This window comes from Canis lupus, chromosome 28, assembly GCF_048164855.1.
Source record: "Canis lupus baileyi chromosome 28, mCanLup2.hap1, whole genome shotgun sequence".
NCBI lineage: Eukaryota > Metazoa > Chordata > Mammalia > Carnivora > Canidae > Canis > Canis lupus.
In genome coordinates, this window is record NC_132865.1 from 25,634,331 (window position 1) to 25,647,116 (window position 12,786).

Here is a 12,786-nt window from a genome sequence, read left to right on the forward strand (position 1 = left end):
TCTGGTTGGGGCGTGATCCTGGGATCCCGAGATTGAGTCCCACCCACATCAGGCTCCCCACAGGGAGCGTGCTTCTCCCTCTGCCAATGTCTCTGCCTCTCTCTGTGTCTCTCATGAATAAATAAATAAAATCCTTAATAAAAAAAAAAAAGAAGCTAGAATAGTCAAAACAATATTTAAAAAGAACAGTGTTGAAAGACTTAAACTACTTGATATTCAGGACTTATAAAGCCATCATAATCAAGGCAATGTGGTACTGTCATAAAGATAGACAAATAGATTGTTAGAACAAAATAGACAAATAGAGCTTTGTGACCTTAAAAAGAGAAATTGCCTGAAGTATCACTACCACTCAAGAAGAGAGAGAAGACTTAAATCCAGCTCTTCAATGTTAAGTCCTGAGCTCTTTTCACTATAATCAGCTTTTCATCCAAGCTGTGTCTTTGATTTTCATCCTCCATACCCCTGACTACAATATACTTACCTGAAGCCTGACCTGTTTCCCAAGCTGTAGTTCCAAATTTCCAAGTACCTGCTAAATATCTTCCCCCTGAAAATGATTTCACGGTTTTCCCTCCATGCCTGTTGCATTAGTAGCACCACCATCTACCCAGTTCAAAACTTTGGATTCTTCTTTGACTTCTCCCCAGATCTTCCCTCCCTTTCCCATTTAGGTTCTCAGAGCCTTTGATAATTTTGTTTTCTTAGGAAACAAGGATGCTAGGCATCCTTCCTTTTGTACACCTCTGATCTCTCACAGGCTAACTCCTCATCATTCAGGTCTTGTTTAAATAGCTGTTCTTCGAGGTGCCTGGATGGCTGGGTTGGTTAAATGTCTGACTGTTGATCTAAGGTTGTGAGTTCATGCCTACCCTGGGCTTCACACTGGGCGTGGAGCCAACTTATAAATAAACAAACAAATAATAAACGGCTGTTCTTCATTGAGGAATTTCCTATATAAAATAGGCCTTCCTCTGTTATCTCTATAATAGTAGCTTGTTCATTTTCTTCATAGCACTGTGATCACAATTTGCGCTTTATTTCACTGTTTGCTGTTCCCTAGTTCCTGCCCTATTCAAGTCCAAGGTCCATGAAAGCAAAATAACATATCCATCTTGTTTACCATAGCATCCACAGTGCCTGGGGCATAAAACAATGGGGTGCAAATCATTAAATGAATGGAGCAATTTCTTCAGTCCCTTCAAATCTGCCTCTTCAAATGCCCTTCTGGGATTTGTCCTTTCTTCTTCACTCCAATAATATAGGTCTGAGCCTTGCTGTTGTACTAATTTTTTTAATGGTCTCCCGGACTCCTTTCTTTTCCTTTTCCTATCCATATTGTAGAATACTGTCTAAGACAATTAAATTCTAATCACATCATTTTCTTTGTTCAAAATCCTGTAACAATTTTAATGAAGTCCTTATCAAAATTTTAACAGCTTGTTTTGCAGAAATGATCCTCAAATTCATATATAATGGCAAAGGGCCCTATGTAACCAACAATATTGAAAAAGAACAAGGTCTCATGCTTTTTGATTTCAAAACTTACCACAAAGTTTTAGTATTCAAAACATTATGGTACTAGCATAAGGATAGGCATGTAATACCACTGGGATAAAAATAAAATAAAATAAAATAAAATAAAATAAAATAAAATAAAATAAAATAAACCACTGGGATAGAATTGAGTCCATAAATAAATCTGTATGTTGATGGCCAACTAATTTTCAAGAAGAGTGCTAAGATCCTCCAATGGGGAAGGGATAGTCTCTTCAAATGGTGGTTAGCCAACTGGGTATCCACATGCGAAAAAATGAAGTTGGATTCCTACCTCACACTCTACATAAAAACTAATTCAAGATGGATTAATGACCTAACTATAGGAGTTAAAACTATAAAATCTTATATGAAAACATAGAGATGAATATTCATGATCTTGGATTTAACAGTGGATTCTTAGATATGACACTAAAAGTATGAGCAACAACTTAAAAAAGGTTAAAAACCTTTGTGAATCAAAGATCATTATCAAGAAAGTAAAAAGACAACCTATAGAGTGGGAGAAAATATTTGCAAATCATATATTTGATAAGTCTAGTATCTAAAATATATAAAGAACTTATACAATACAACAATAGAAAGATAAATAATGCAATTTAAAAAGTAGGCAAAGGAGGGATCCCTGGGTGGCGCAGCGGTTTGGTGCCTGCCTTTGGCCCAGGGCGCGATCCTGGAGACCCGGGATCGAATCCCACGTCGGGCTCCCGGTGCATGGAGCCTGCTTCTCTCTGCCTGTGTCTCTGCCTCTCTCTCTCTCTCTCTCTCTCTCTCTGTGACTATCATAAATAAATAAAAATTTTTTAAAAAGTAGGCAAAGGACCTGAATAGACATTTCCCCAAAGAAGATATATAAACAGTCAACAAGCCTATGAAAAGATGTTTAACATCATTAGTCATTAGGAAAATGCAAATCGAAACCATAAAGAGATACTGTGTCATACACATTAGGATGATAATAAAAAAAGCAGAAACCAAGTGTTGGTGAGGATGTGGAGAAACTGGAGCCCTTGTATATGGTTGGTATGAATGTAAAATGGTGCAGCTACTATGGAAAACAGTTTGTCAGTTCCTCAGAAAGCTAATCATAGGGACGCCTGGGTGGCTTAGCAGTTGAGCGTCTGCCTTCCACTCAGGGAGTGATCCTGGAGTCTTGGGATCAAATCCACATTGGCGTCCCTGCATAGAGCCTGCTTCTCCCTCTGCCTGTGTCTCTGCCTCTCTCTCTGTGTGTCTCATGAATAAATAAATAAAATCTTTTAAAAAAAAAAAGCTAATCATAGAACCACCATATAGCCCAGCAATTCCACACCTAGATGTATACCCAAAACAACTGAATGCATGTGCCCAAATAAATATTTACATGTACATGTTAATAGCTGCACTATTTACATTAGCCAAAAGATGGAAACAACTACATGTTAATAGCTGCACTATTTACATTAGCCAAAAGATGGAAACAACCAAATGTTCATAAACGGATGAATGGATGAACAAATTGTGTTTTATATATATTCAACAGAATATTATTCAGCCATAAAAAGTAATGAAGTAATTTTTACATACTACAATGTGGATGAACCCCCAAAAACATTATGCTAAGTGAAAGAAGTCCAACACAAGTGGGCATATCCTGAATAAATCCACTACTTGGAATAGGTAGATCCACAGAAACACTAAGCAGATTGGTAGTTGCCAGAGGCTGGGGGGATGAGGGAATGGGAAGTGGGAAATGACTGCTTAATGGACACGGGGTTTAATTTGGGGTGAAGAAAATGTTTGAAACTAGATAGAAGTAGTAGTTGCATAACTTTGTAAATATACTAAATGTCACTGAATTGTTCATTTTAAAACGATTAATTTTGTTATGTGAATGCCACCTTAATTTTGTGAAAAACACATTAATATAGGGATCCCTGGGTGGCGCAGCAGTTTGGCGCCTGCCTTTGGCCCAGGGCACGATCCTGGAGACCTGAGATTGAATCCCACATCGGGCTCCCAGTGCATGGAGCCTGCTTCTCCCTCTGCCTATGTCTCTGCCTCTCTCTCTCTCTCTGTGACTATCATAAAAAAACAAAAAACACACAAAAAAAACATTAATATACCACTGATGACTGGATAAGATTTTATCAGCCTAGCCTCCTAGATCCTTCATATCTGACCATCATATAACTCTACTTCCTCTTCATATATCCCATTCTCCAAGCAAAATAAGCCCTTTCCTTTACATGCAGCACAGAACCTCATTTCTCTACATGCATAAGTCCTGCTCTTCTTTCATGACATTATTCAAATACAAGCTCCTTCAAGAGTTTTTTTTTTTCTTAATCTTTTAGTGGAGAATACTCTTTCCTATAAGCTTCTATGAGCATTTGATCAGCACTTCTTGCTTTCTACCTCAGAGTTATTTATTTGTTTGCTTGTTTGTCCTCTATTAGTCAATAATTATTAGCAAGATCCATATGTGATTCACCCTGTTATTCCCAGGGTCCTTAGGATTATTCTTACACAGATTAGGCACATAATATTAAAAGAAACAAATCAATATAAAAAAAGTTTCTGCATACAAATCCTCTTGGCTTCCATTATAAAAATGGAGATGTGTTTTTCTGAGATTTGACTCTAGCATGTCTAATACCCTTTGAAAATCACATAAGTAGGTAATATTACAGTTTCCTGATAAAAGTAGTTAGAAACATATTTCTGAATACTAATAGGAAAAAATTAGAATTATTTACATCCCTGACAATAACTGCTAATGTTCTTTTTAAAAAATATTTATTTATTTATTTATTTATTTATTTATTTATTTGAGGTGGGGGAGGGGTAGAGAGAGGCAGAGAGAATCTTAGGCAGACTTTGCATGGAACTCAGAGCCAGATGCTGGGCTCAATCTCACCACCCTGAGATCACAACTTAAGCTGAAACCAAGAGTCAGATGTTTAACCAATTGTGCTGCCCAGGCAACTTATAATTGCTAATGTTCTAAATAGTAATAGTCAAAATAATAATAGCCAACAGTCATATAAGTATGTGTGTCTGTGTATATATATATATATATCCTCACAATAAGCTTATGAGCTACACACAACTATCATCCCCATTTTACAGGTGAAGAAACACTACAAGGCCAAATCACTTGGCTCAATGTCACTTGCTATTCACTGGGAGAGTTGGGATTGGAATCTGGCTACTTTGGTTTCAAAGTACATGCTCTCAACCACTGTGCTATGTCACCTCTCTAAAATGACAACTTAACCATGTATAATAAAGTGACTTTGAAAGGTCAGTGAATTTCCCAGAAACTCATTGCTAATATTCTAGAGCAGATTAATGTGAAACTTCCACTGTTTTCTCAGACTTTGTGCCTGGAATTCTGAGATGGCTGATAATTTATGAATAAACTTGACTCCATTGTACTAAAGAAAGTATATTGACTAAGAAACAAAGTTGAAGCAGGAACATAATAAAATGCACTATTAAAGATATAATGGCAAATCAACTATGATAAAGGAACACAATAAAAGTTTAAGTACACCAACAGGACTGTATATTTACTGAAATATAAAGGAGCCTGAAGATTTCATAAAGAAAGACTGATTAGGTATAAACTTCTGATAAAAACAATTTTTTAAATGTTATTTTCTGTATCTCAAATTCTATATAATTCTTATATATAGCAGGGTTTTTTTTTTTAAGATTTATTTATTTATTCATGAGAGGCACAGACTGAGAGAAAGGCAGAGACACAGGCAGAGAGAGAAGCAGGCTCCTCGCATGGAGCCCGATGCAGGACTTGATCCCGGATTCCGGGATCACGACCTGAGCCGAAGGTAGGCACCCAACCGCTGAGCCACCCAGGCGTCCCTGTTTTTGTTTGTTTGTTTTTTTTTTAATTCATGAGAGACACAGAGAGAGGCAGAGACATAGGCAGAGAGAAAAGCAGGCTTCTTGCAGGGAGCCCAATGTGGGACTCGATACCCACAGCCCAGGGATCACGCCCTGAGCCAAAGGCAGATGCTCAACTGCTGAGCCACCCAGGCGTCCATCAATTCTTATATAACAGTCCTTATATATCTTTTTTTTTAAAGATTTTTTATTTATTCATTTATGATAGATAGAGAGAGAGGCAGAGACACAGGCAGAGGGAGAAGCAGACTCCATGCCGGGAGCCCGACGCGGGACTCGATCCCAGGACTCCAGGATCGCGCCCTGGGCCAAAGGCTGGCGCCAAACCGCTGAGCCACCCAGGGATTCCCCTATATCTTTTGTTAAATCCATGTTGACTTACATAAATATTAGTGTTATAGTGAAGGGGATCTAACTCTATAAAAGAGAATTAGTGACCTATGATACACTTACATTGAAGCCCTATATAGCAGTGGGCCAGAGAAAATAAAATTTAATAAACAATTAGAGGTTATTCATCTTAGAGAGGAAATCTTCGACTTTGACATCCAATTTAATCCTTTTCTCAACTCCCCAAAGTCAGATATTTTCTATTAATCTTGTAGGCAGAAAATCATCTATTAATGATGTGCTGAGTAATTTTATTTGACATTGGAATTTGGAATAGGCTTTTGGGTTTAAATTTGTCTCAAATGATTTATATGATCTGGTCAGTAATTTTTAATCTATGATTAATTAGACATATTTCTTTTAAAAGACTGACTAGTTCAGATTCCATTAATGGAGGCAGAGATTACAGGAACTTTTTTATGCATTTTTTTGTATGCTAAGGGGGAAAATTGTTTTCCACTATATTTTCATGATTCAATAGACAATGTCATAAATAGAGGAGTTGTTTTTTTTTTCTAGTTTGGGTCCCGGAGCTTAGCACTAATGGTTTCATTCATATGAATATACTTTCTAAGATTTATTCTTATTAGTTTCAAAGGTAGGATTTAGTGTTTGATCAGTTGCATATAACACCTAGTGCTTATTACATCAAGTGCCCTCCATAATGCCCATCACCCAGTTATCCCTTCCTCTCCCCTCCCAATTCCCCTCCAGCAACCCTCAGTTTGTTTCCTAGAGTTCAGCATCCTTATGGTTTGCCTCTTTCTCAATTTTCATCTTATTTTATTTTTCCTTCCCTTCCCCTAAGTTCATTTGTTTTGTTTCTTTAATTTCACATGAGTGAAATCATATATTTGTCTTTCTCTGACTTATTTTACTTAACATAATATTCTCTAGTTCTATCCATGTTGTTGCAAATGGTAAGATTTCATTCTTTTTTTATAGTCAAGTTATACTGTATATATATACCACATCTTCTTTATCCCTTCATCTGTTGATGGACAATTAGGCTCTTTCCATATTTTGGCTATTGTAGACATTGCTGCTATAAATATTGGGGTGCAGGTGCTCCTCTGAATCACTATGTTTGTATCTTTGGGATAAATATCTGGTAGTGGCAATTGTTGGATCATAGGGTAGCTCTATTTTTAAGTTTTTGAGGAATTTCAAGAATGTTTTCCTGAGTGGCTATACCAGTTTGCATTTTCACCAATAGCACAAGGGCATATTTTATTCTATTTTTTAAAAAGGTTCATTTATTTGAGAGAAAGAGAGCATGAGTAGAGTGAGGGGCAGAAGGAGAAGCAGACTCCCCACTAAGCAGGGAGTCAAATGCAGGGCTCCATTCCAGGACCCTGGGACCATGACCTGAGCTGTAGGCAGGCGCTTAACTGATTGAGCCACCCAGGAACCTACAAGAGCACATTTTAAATGAAGTGAAATGAGCATCATTAGTACCTAGATAGTGGTCTCTAGATACTTTCTGCTAAAATGAACCAGGGCTTCTTGTAGGATTGGGTGATTGCAGATCGGGATCAGAAAATATACAAGATGAACCTGAAATATCTTAACTTTCTTACTTTCTGGTATGATATAAATGAGTACTACAGTCATGTTACAGGCTTTAGGACCAATGTAGAGTTAACCAAAGATGTAAAAATCAAGCATAAAAAAAAAATGACTGGGCAGCCTGGGTGGCTCAGTGGTTTAGCGCGCCTTTGGCCCAGGGTGTGATCCTGGAGACCTGGGGTCGAGTCCCACATCGGCTCCCTGCATGGAGCCTGCTTTTCCCTCTGCCTCTGTCTCTGCCTCTCTCTCTCTCTTTCTCTCTGTGTCTCTCATGAATAAATAAATAAAATCTTTTAAAAAAAGAAAAAAAAGACCATGGTGAACTAAAACACAATAAATACAGAAGTATACAAAGACATTAAAAAATATAAAAACGGGCACCTAGGTGGCATCCGACTCTTGGTTTCAATTCAGATCAAGACCTCAGGGTCCTGAGATCTAGCCCTGCATCAGGCTATGTGAGGAGTCGGCTTGAAGAGTCTCTGCCCCTCCCCCAGACGTGCATGCGCTCTCTCTTTTTCTCTCTCATAAATAAATAAATGGTTAAAAAATGCCAAACAGACCTCATGGATTATCTATGAGTGATACCAAGGAACTAATTCTTTTTTTTTAGCTGGTAAATAAATGGTAAGAATCAAGCTTTTATACTGCCTTTCCAATACAAATTACGCCCCAAAGTAACCAAATTATCAATGAGGGGAAGTTGCTTTTTATAGAAGAATGATTAAAGAAGAACAGAATTAGAATGTGACCATTTTGCAACCTCTAAGGAATTAATGCATCTAGGCAATGATGATCAATGACTGGATAGCCAACCAGACATTTTGTCTCCAGAAAGAAAAAACACACCACCACTTATAAAGAATTATTGCCAAAAAATTTGAACCCAAATCTAACTTCCAATATATAGGAAACATAGGGGTCAGAGATACATGATAAATGACATTTCAGGGATGCAATCGGCAAAATTTACTGGTAAATTCTACAGGATAAATGATCTTGTTTCTTCGTTATGTAAATTGTAAGGGAAAAAAGAAAGGCAGGAAACACTTAGATTAAAAGACTTAAAAGTGAAGTGCCTGGGTGGCTTAGTCAGTTAAGCATCTGCCTTCAGCTCAGGGCATGATCCCAGGGTCCTGGGATTGAGCCTTGAGTTGGGCTCCCTGCTCATCAGGGAGTCTGCTTCTCTCCTTTCCTCTGCCCCTCCCTCTTACCCATGCTTGCTGGCTCACTCTCTCTCAAAATAAATAAATAAAATATTTTTAAAAAATAGGCTTGAAAGAAAAAAAAATAGGCTTGAAAGATACGACAATTACCAATCGTAATATATGGATATTATTTAGATCCTCACTGGACCAAACAAACTGAAAAAATTATGAGGCAATTGGGAAATTTAAATATGATAACTGGATATCTAATAACATTAAAAAATCATTGTGGTTTTTTTTTAAAGATATGTTACTTTTATGTTTCTGAGAAGATCTATATTTTAGGGGTAATACTGAGTATTTAAGGGGGCACTTATATGGCTTACTCAGTTGAACAACTCTTAGCATCAGCTGAGGTCATGATCTCAGGGTCCTGGGATGGAGCCTAGTATTGGCTCCGCTCTTAGTGTGGAATCTGCTTGAGATTCTCTCTCTCCCTCTTCCTCTGCCCCTACCCTGCTTGAGTGTTCTCTCTCCCTCTCAAAATAATAAATACATTTTTTTAATAAATAAATTTTTAAAATAAATACATATTTTTAAAAATACTGAAATATTTAAGGATGAAATGACCTGGCGTCTCAGATTTGCCTCAAAATTGTGGAGACAGGGGAAGAGGGTGTGATTTGCTGAATAAGATTGAACTGAAAGTAGATAATTATTGAAACCAGGCAACACGTTTATGAAGGCTAATTATACTCTTCAGACTATTTTTGTAGGTGTCTGAAATTTTCTATAATAAAAAGGTAATCAGGCAGTCGGGTAGCTCAGCGGTTTAGCACCGCCTTTGGCCCAGGGCCTGATCCTGGGGACCTGGGATCGATTCCCATGTCAGGCTCCCTGCATGGAGCCTGCTTCTCCCTCTGCCTGTGTCTATGCCTCTCTCTCTCTCTCTCTCTTTCTGTGTCTCTCATGAATAAATAAAATCTTAAAAAAAAAAAAGGTATTTTTCCTCAAGACAGTGTTTGCTTCAGAGGACTGGTAACATAGGGTAGTGTTACTTTTCATTATAAGCCTTCGTGTACTATTTGTTTTTTATTTAGATACATTCATATATTTCATTTCTAAGGAAACAGTCCTATTAATAAGAAATACACGTATCTTAAAAATTTAATCAGTCTATAGTGTTTTAGTTCTAAAATGAATCGTGTACATCAGCAGTTTTCAAAGTATAATTTATAGACCCCTATGACTTTCTCAAGAGGTCTGTGAGGTCAAACTGTGTTCATAATAACAGTAAGATGTTATTTGCCTTCTTCACTGATTTACATTGATGGTACAAAAGTTATAGTACTTAGAATTGATGGTGCCCTGCATGAAAGAAGGCAGTCTCATTGCTATCCTACTCATTGCTTTTTTCACCATTACTGACTTGCAGTTTAAAAAAAAAGAAAAATGCCAAGTTCACTTAAGGATATCTGTAAAAAAAAAAAAAAAAAAAAGGTAGTAAAAATTGTATTAAATCTTGACCTTTGAGTCCATTCATTTTTAATATACTGTGTGGCAAAATCTAAGTATGCATAAAGTACTTCTGCTGCTTACCAAAGTCTAATGACTGTCTGGAGGGAAAGTCTTTTCTTGTGAGATTGTTTGAGTTAAAAGCTGAACTAGCTGCTTTATATAGAACACCATTTTTACTGAAAAGGATGACTGACAAATGACAATATTTGCCAAACTTGGGTATTTGGCAGGCATTTTCTTGAAAACGAACAAAGTAAGCCTGTCACATCAAGGAAAACAACTCGGTGTATTTGTTGGCAATGATAAAATTCAGCCTTTAAAGTGAAATTAAGAATTTTGGAAAATGTGTTTCTTCCTGCATGAGCTTGCCTGCTTCCTTCCACTGAAAGATTTTTCTAATGCATTCAGTTGGTGATATTAATAAATGTGATTTTAAAAGATATTGTTAACTGAAATATGTCAACATTTGGGAAATCTGCATAAATTAGTGAACCAATGTTTTCCAAGACTAATGTATGAAGTTACAAAACAATGCATGCGTCAAAGGTCCAATCAAAATATAAGATGACTATAGTGGGTTGCATGGTGGCCCCCCAAATGGGTCACAAGATAAGATGATTTATATATTATCTAAGTGAGCCTTAAATCCAATGACAAGTGTCCTTATAAGAGACACAAGACAAGAAGACACAGAGACACACGGAGAAGGCCACATAAAGATGAAGGCAGACAACCATCAGAAGCTATAGGAGGTAAGGAACAAATGTCCCCTAGAGTCTTTGGAGAGAATGTGGCCCTGCTGACCCCTTGATTTCAGACTTCCAGCCTCTAGAACTGTGAGAGAATAAATTTGTTGTTCTAAGCCGCACAGTTTGTGTTTAAAAAACAGCCACTTGCCAAGTCTTGGTATAGTATCAAAGAAGAATCTTCACAGTTTTCTGGAAAGGCTATTAAAATAAACCTGCTTTTTCCCACTACATGTCTTTGTGAGGCCTGATTTGTTTGTTTATTTATTTATTTATTTATTTATTTATTTATTTATTTGCATACTTCAATCAAAACAAAATATTGTAACTGTTTGAATGCAGAAGCAGGTATCTCCTCATAAGACAGACATAATTAAATGGATTTGAGGGGATCCCTGAGTGGCTCACTGGTTTAGTGCCTGCCTTTGACCCAAGCAGAGATCTGGGATTGAGTCCCGCATCAGGCTTCCTGCATGGAGCCTGCTTCTCCCTCTTGCCTGTGTGTGTCTCTGCCTCTCTCTCTCTCTCTCTCTGTCTCGGTCTCAGGAATAAATAAATCTTAAAAAAAAAAAAAAAATGAAGAGATTTGAAATATGCAAAACAGTGTTAATCTCACTAATTCTTTTTTTAAAAAATATTTTATTTATTTATTCATGACAGAGAGAGAGAGAGAGAGAGAGACAGGGAGAGGGAGAAGCAGGCTCCGTGCAGGGAGCCTGACGTGGGACTCGATCCTTGGTCTCCAGGATCAGGCCCTGGGCTGAAGGTGGCGCTAAACTGCCAGGCCACTGGGGCTGCCCTAATTCTTTTTTTTTAGTTTTGGGAAACATCATAGAAATATTTTATGTTAATGTGTAAAAGGTAAATATTTTTATTTTAAATATTTTTTTAGTTTCTCATTTTTAACTTCTTATATAGCAAATATTGATAATCCACACAGATACAAACACTTTGGGGTCCTCAATAATTTTTAAGAGTGTAAGGGGTTCTCACCAACTTATTTCCCAAAGTGGCTCTTTTGATTTACAGTCTTACAAGTAGAACAGGGGGGTATCCCTGGGTGGCGCAGCGGTTTGGCGCCTGCCTTTGGCCCGGGGCACGATCCTGGAGACCCGGGATCGAATCCCATGTCGGGCTCCTGGTGCATGGAGCCTGCTTCTCCCTCTGCCTGTGTCTCTGCCTCTCTCTCTCTCTATCATAAATAAATAAAAAATTTTTAAAAATTAAAAAAAGTAGAACAGGGGGACTCCCAATGACTCTGCATCCTTGTCAGTTCTTGCTACTGTCTGTCTATTTGATGGTAGTCATCCTTGTGGGCATGATGTGATCTAACATTGAGGCTTTGATGTGTACTTGATTTTTTTATTTCCCTGATGGATAAGGATGTTGAGCAATTTTTTATATGTGTATTGGCCCTGTGTGTATTTTCTTGGATGACCATTTATTTTTAAAATAAAGTCTTATCAAAATATATGTATAAAAAAGCATAAGGGGTTCTGAGACCAAAATGTTTGAGAACCACTAGTATACACAATTAGTAAAAAAGGACAGACAAGTAGGGGCCTGAGTAGTAAAAAGTATATGCACATAAGATTTCAGTAATTTTTAACTACACATTGGATTTTCAGGGGCAAGAAGGCAGAGAAAGACTCTTCTAGGCAAAAGACCCCATGAACATATAATGCACTTTAAAAGTAGGTCTACACGTGATAATGTCAGAAGACTAGGCCATTAATAAATACATAAACATGGGTGCCTGGTGGCTCAGTCAGTTAAACGTTCCACTCTTAATTTCGACTCAGGTCACAATCTCAGGGTTGTGAGATTGAGCCCAGAGCTGGGCTCTGTGCTGTGCTTGGAGGCTGCTTAAGATTCTCTCTCTCCCTCTGCCCCTCCCCTCCACCTGCTCCTGTGCATGTGCACTCTCTCACAATCTCTCAAAAAAAACC

At 37.6% G+C, this 12,786-nt stretch overlaps 1 protein-coding gene and 1 long non-coding RNA gene across 7 annotated transcripts in view; one reads left to right on the top strand and one right to left on the bottom strand.

Moving 5' to 3' along the window:
* SGK3 (serum/glucocorticoid regulated kinase family member 3) overlaps nt 1-12,786 on the bottom strand; it is a 180,374-nt gene that overhangs the window by 96,986 nt on the left and 70,602 nt on the right. The gene's annotated exons all lie outside the window — the stretch shown is intronic.
* LOC140620314 (uncharacterized) overlaps nt 1-12,786 on the top strand; it is a 35,208-nt gene that overhangs the window by 7,595 nt on the left and 14,827 nt on the right. Inside the window, exon 3 of one of the 2 annotated variants that reach the window (XR_012020096.1) lies at nt 4,669-5,125. The exons of the other annotated variant lie outside the window; for it this stretch is intronic. This is a non-coding gene — a long non-coding RNA (uncharacterized lncRNA). Of the gene's footprint in view, nt 1-4,668; nt 5,126-12,786 lie in introns of those variants that run through there. 2 annotated transcript variants of the gene reach the window in all.